This window comes from Bos javanicus, chromosome 13 (assembly GCF_032452875.1).
Source record: "Bos javanicus breed banteng chromosome 13, ARS-OSU_banteng_1.0, whole genome shotgun sequence".
Classification (NCBI taxonomy): Eukaryota; Metazoa; Chordata; class Mammalia; order Artiodactyla; family Bovidae; genus Bos; species Bos javanicus.
This window is the reverse complement of record NC_083880.1, coordinates 38,485,532-38,491,531: the sequence shown is the minus strand read 5'-3', so window position 1 is coordinate 38,491,531 and position 6,000 is coordinate 38,485,532. Positions and strand designations below refer to the sequence as shown.

Below are 6,000 nucleotides of genomic sequence, written 5' to 3'. Positions count from 1 at the left end.
GTGCATGGGCCTGGCGGTGTCTTAGGTTAGGGCTGGCTTTTCGCGTGGTAGTCATCCCACAGTCTCGTTTGCTAGCCCAAGTTAGTTCACTCAGATAGTGTTCGGGGCGTTCAGGCCAGATCCTTACTCTAAGCAATGCAGCCCGCACCTCCCTGCCCAGCCCCCCGCTTGCTAGTGGCGGGTGCAGGCGTCTGTGCTGCTTCTCCGCTGGGGGAGTTACCGTTGGGCTCAGTAATCTGTGGGTTTTAATTATTTATTTATTTTTCCTCCCTGTTATGTTGCCCTCTGTGCTTCCAAGGCTCTCCACAGACTCGGCAGTGAGAGTGTTTCCTGGTGTTTGGAAACTTCTCTGTTTTTAAGACTCCCTTCCCTGACGGAGCTCTGTCCCTCCCTCTTTTGTCTCTTTTTTTGTCTTTTATATTTTTCCTACCTCCTTCGAAGACAGTGGGCTGCTTTTCTGGGTGCCTGATGTCCTCTGCTGGCATTCAGAAGTTGTTTTGTGGAATTTACTCAGCGTTTAAATGTTCTTTTGATGAATTTGTTGGGGAGAAAGTGGTCTGCCCGTCCTATTCCTCTGCCATCTTAGCTCCTCCTCCTAAGCTCACTATTTCTTAAGGGCTTCTAGCTATTAATATCCCTAAAGTTCCTAATCTCTATAAGCTATAGTAGAATATGCTAACATTACAACATTCCTTAAATCTGTAGCTTTTAACTATTTTAATTATTCCTAAGCCCTAAATTCAGCATATTCCTTTGCCATAAACACTTTCCTCACAAATAGGCTTCAGATAGCAATCCCTCCCATGGCCTCAAGCTGCGGCCTATGTGCTCACCCTGGAACACTCTTTTGTAAAAGTCTTTGAACAAATGTCAATGGCTAACTTTATGAATTATTTTCTGAGCACAGCTGCAGAAGGCTTTGTGCCTTCTCATGCTCCTCTCAAGAACAATGAACACCTTAATATTCTTTTCAGTCTACTCAGCTGAGGGGAGGAAAGAACAAGTCAGAATCACAAGGCCTAACTCCTTTATCCTGGGTACGTGGCTGCGGGACAAGGAGAGGGAGTTGGGGCCATGCCTCCATTTTGTCAGTAATGCCTTACGTGGCTCCTGACAGCCAACACACTTTTTCTCCACTGGGATACGTTTATGGCTGCAGATACATCTGCACGTGCAGGGGACGGGGTGGTGGTGTCGAGGGAAGGACCAGGGGCCAGGAGAATGCAGACCTTCAGCTGCTCATCTCATTTCTGTCTCCAGCCATGACTCCCACCTTCCATCACTCCTGCCACCTCTGATCAGGAGCCTTTCGTGAGTTCTGGAATGCAGGTACCACCCCTTCCTCCACTGTGACAGCCACTGCTCCCTCACTGGGCCAAGCTGACCAGGCAACGTGGAGAGAGAGTCTGGCACATAGCAAAATATGCTGTCTGACCTCTCAGGCCTGCCCTCAGGGCCCTAAGGCTGGTGTTTGTTTTCATATCACACAAGCCACACTCACTGAAGCCAAGGTCATTGTCCCCACACAAGAATAGGAGCCTCAGCTCTGAAAGGTTATTGTCATAGGACAGTCACCAGGATTCAAGCCAAGGGTAAGACCATGTCCCACACATTCCATGAACTCTTGCAGGAAACATACTAACATAGTGTGTATTCGTATAAATTGACTACAAACCAGATCCTTGTGGGATTCCTCACTTTAAAACTTTCTCTCTGATATCAAAGCTTACCCTGCTAATCTTCCAAGGAAAGGAGCAGAAAGGGGAGAGTCAAGAGATTTTCCTGGGTTAGTTAAGTAGGTCATGGGTGAAACCAAGGCCCCGTTGTGCCTGCTCCCTCTCCAGTCTCTCGAGGATTCTAACCAAGGATTTAGCCAGGGATTTTTTCCCACCCAAACAGGCTCCAAAATACAGCTCTTCATGAAGCAACTCTGCTTGGCCGGGCAGGAAGGGAGTGCATCGCTGCCTTACTGGGGTACGTTCCTTGGCCTCTGGGGGACACTCCAACTGCCACAGTGATCCCCCTGTTGGTCTGTGAGGATTTCAGGGGGTCCTGGTGCCTGAACAGCTGACCCAGTGAATGGGGGCCACCATCCCACCATGGCTCCCAAGGCACTAAGGGCTTTTCAAAGCACAATGAAAATGCTGCCCCCTTAAATCCACCTGGTTGTGGGTATGGAGGCTATGGGAACCCTCTGTCAGGACTGGCATTGGACGTGTGAGATCGCAGAGCCTGTCAGAAGGGCTCAGGGTAGAGCCGCCCTTGAGGGCTGGGTCATGGTGGCCTCTCGGGGAAGTTTGGGACGGGGGCCCGGGAGCCCCAGCAGCAGCAAGGAGCCAGGCCCTGAGGCTCAGGGACTGGAATCCGTCAGCTCACCCCCATTTTCCTTCGCAGATGCAACGCCAGCATCCAGAAGAAGAACACGAGAGGCCAGACGGCATACGACCTGGCCCTGGAAAGTGGGGATGAGCCCATCACCTCGCTCTTTGCTGCTAAGCTTGGCCTGGATGAACGCTAAGCCTGAGAGCCCCATGGGCATCATTCAGAGAAGTCACCCAGCTCCGGCTGTGCTGTGTTCGCTGCCTTCCAAATGCATATTCGAGGTTTGGAAATCGAGCTTGAGAGCCACTCATAAGATTTTAAAAACTATGTGACAGTGTAAGCCACCCATGCCCTCACTCCCTGAGTATTTCCCCAAACGCCCTGGATCCTGATGAACGTAGTGTACACTAGTGGTGTGTTGCTGCTTGTCTTTGCATTTGCTCTTGAATCTTAATTTATTTCTCAGTACACAGTAATTGCATACTGTTGTTGTTCCGTCTTTAAGTCGTGTCCAACTCTTTGTGACCCAGTAGACTGTAGCATGCCTGGTTCCTCCGTCCTTCACTCTCTCCTGGAGTTTACTTAGATTTGCGTCCCTTGAGTTGGTAAGCTATCTCACCATCTCCTCCTCTCCCACCCCCTTCTCCTTTTGCCTTCAGTCTTTCCTGGTCTTTTCCAAAAATTGCATATGGTTCTAAGCAAAGAAGTGTAAAATCTCGTGAAGTCTCCCTCCCATGTCCGCCCCACGACCACTCACTCCCTTCCTCAGACCACCAGTGACCTCCGTGTCAGTTGTGTGTTTCCAGAAGTAGCGTAGGATTATATAAGCAAGTGTATGTCGTATGTGTCTGTGTTCGTGTAGAGTACACATAAACGTTAAGTGAAAGTAACACACCTATATTCTGTCCCCTCTTCTAAGACAAGTAGTGGGAAACCACATACTGATCTGCATGTTATTTGCTTAATATATCTAGTAAATTGGTTCCAAAGTAGTGCATAAAGATTGAGCTTATTAGAGTCTTTCCCTACGAAGCTGAACTCATCACTATTCGTATTGTTATGGCTTGTTCTCTGGTTGACAGGTAAGCTTCAAATAAACCAGTTACAGGAATGTGAAACTGTGATTCATTCCTTTTTTTTCAGATTATCGTCTCAGTCTTCGTGCTAATGTGCTAACGTTGCCATCACGGAGTCTCAGAATTGTTTCTTTTAACCTCTGAAAATAGGATATTCGTTAACTTAGAATAATTAATTCATGACCATAAGTGATAGACCCTGTCAAGGTGGCTGCTGGCATCGCCGCCTGCACTTCCTTTCCCAGGGTGGACGCCTGTTGGCAGGGGGATGGGTGCAGAGTCAGACGGGAGCCCCAGTGGGGTTGTGGGCTTGAACGGCAGTGACCCTGGCTCCCAGGTCAGAGGCCCAGTGGCCACATAAAGGGCGCAAGGGACAGGGGAGTCAAGTGAACCCCCAACCCATCTCCCTCCCCCTCACATCTTTTAGGAGAGCCAGGGCCCCTCACAGTAGAGCCCGTTGGGGCGAGGCCCCCTAGAAATGGGTACTGAGACACTTTGGGGCAGAAGAGGGTGGGTGTTCACTGGGGACCAACCCCTATGAGAGGAGGAGGTAGGGCAGGTCAGGGGGCACTGCCAGTGGCCACAAACACACCCACCTACCCACACCCTCACCCAACGGCCCCCCGGCCGCCACCTCCCAGGCTACTCTAGTGGCCTCCCCGCAAGGCAGGCGGCCGACGGCTTCCCCTCAAGGGAAGGTCCCAGAGGGTGAAGCCGGGTCCAGCTGTTGATTTGATCACCTGTCCCAGGAGCACCCACCACCATTCCCATGGCTCCTGCTGTGCTCAGCTCCCCAAGGTGTGAGAGGCAGGACCATCAAGAGAGGCGGGAGGTTGGTTCAGGATGGCAGACACATGTACACCCATGGCTGATTCATGTCAATGTATGGCAAAAACCACTACACTATTGTAAAGTAATTAGCCTCCAATTAAAATAAATAAAAATTTTTTTTTAAAAAGAGGTAAGGACTTTGAGGGGCCACGTTGGGAGTAAGTACACAGAATGAGTCCAAGTGAGTCAGTGAGAAGTTGTCTGAAGAAGGAGGCTCTGTCCTCAGTCAGCAAGCTCCAAAAAACACTTTCCTTCCTTTTCCACCACGGTTGCCTAAAATGGATGGTTACTGTGTAGATTAATATAGAAAGTATATGTCAGCGAAGTATTCAGAGTTAGCTGTTAGCTCTTTCCCTGGCCATTTTCTTAGCTATTTTAAGTGGACATTTATACAACAAACAGATCCGGATTTGGCTCCTCATGTTGAAGAAATTAAATTTACTACCCGCTCATCCCCCGGTGCTCTCAGGCCTTGGACAACTTCCTCATCACGGGACAGGGGACCCCAGGCTTCTTTCCAAGCCCTACCACCTCCCCGCCTCCCGAGCCTCCTAGGTACGCCCACCTGTCCCTGCTCCTGCTGTGATGACGTCACATGTGTGGATGGGGTGGCGGTTGGACAACCAGGTGGAGGAGGGGAGCACTCACGCCCCTGCCTGGCTCCTGAGCTGGGACCTCTTATCCCGCCCTCAGACTGGGCCGACACCACCCATGCTCCTGGTTTTCCGGCCTCTGTGCTCAAACTGGAACCAGGTGGCCAGCTTCCCTGAGTCTCAGCTGCCGACATCAGGAGGTGAGGATTCTCAGCCTTCACGAGGAGCGCTAGCCAGTTCCTGTAATAAATCGCTCCCTATTATAGTGTACGTCTATCCCATCGGCTCTGGTTCTCTGGAGAACTCTTGACTCGTGCAGTGCTTTAGTCTACTGTCCTTTTTCTTTGATATTCAGCCCCGTTTTCACTCTTTTTCTTTCTCAAATGGGGGTACAACATGCCAGGGACCGGGCGAGACAAGCTGGTCCAAGATGATTCCCAGTGAGTCACGTGTATGGGAATACCAAGGGGTGTTGCTCATGAGACTGGATTATCTTATGCGGCAGAGGTGACAAGAGCCTGTGATGTCATTTAAAAATAACAATAGCAATTAATTGATTTAATCAAAAGGGGGTTGTCCCAGGTGGGCCTAACCTAATCAGTGGAGCCCTTTAAAACAGTGTTTCAAGGTCAGAGACCCGAAACAGCTGAGTCTCTTGTGGTTTTGAAGAAGCAAGCTGCAGGTGGAGGGGCTGATGGTGGCTTCTGGAGCTGAAGGCCGCACCATTGGGAACTGAACTTGGCCAGTGACTAGTGACTGGGCTTTCTGTCAATAAGCACTTGGTTCCAGTTCTGAAAGGTGAGGCTCACGACTCCAAGCACAGAGCCTAAGGCCCAACACATGCTGTCACCCACAAATCAGGGAGGCCAGGGGCTGTAGGGGGCCTGTCTCCCCTCGGGCCGTCCCACCCAACGGGCCTGGAGACACAGGTTCCTCCTGCCTGAGGGTTGCCAGAGGCCCAGCAGGGCCGGGGTCTCCTCCCTGCAGCCTCTCCGGCCACCCCCAGCTGCAGGGATGCTCCAGGAGTCCCTACCTCTGTCAGGGTGTCCTCAGGCCGCAGTCCTGTGACCAGGGTGGCCTCAATTGCTGCTCTGTGCAGATACCAGAGCTCAGTCTCTGTCCCCTGCGGGCGCTGAGGACCAGTCCTTGAATCTGCTCTTTTCACTCCTGTCTTGTCC

The 6,000-nt window shown here is 51.1% G+C and overlaps 1 long non-coding RNA gene across 1 annotated transcript; it reads left to right on the top strand.

The window, feature by feature from the left end:
* Window positions 1-993: 993 nt before the first annotated feature.
* On the top strand, window positions 994-3,440 carry LOC133259172 (uncharacterized). Its single transcript, XR_009740298.1, has 2 exons — window positions 994-1,974; window positions 2,395-3,440. It is a non-coding gene; the product is annotated as an uncharacterized LOC133259172 (long non-coding RNA).
* Window positions 3,441-6,000: the final 2,560 nt, after the last annotated feature.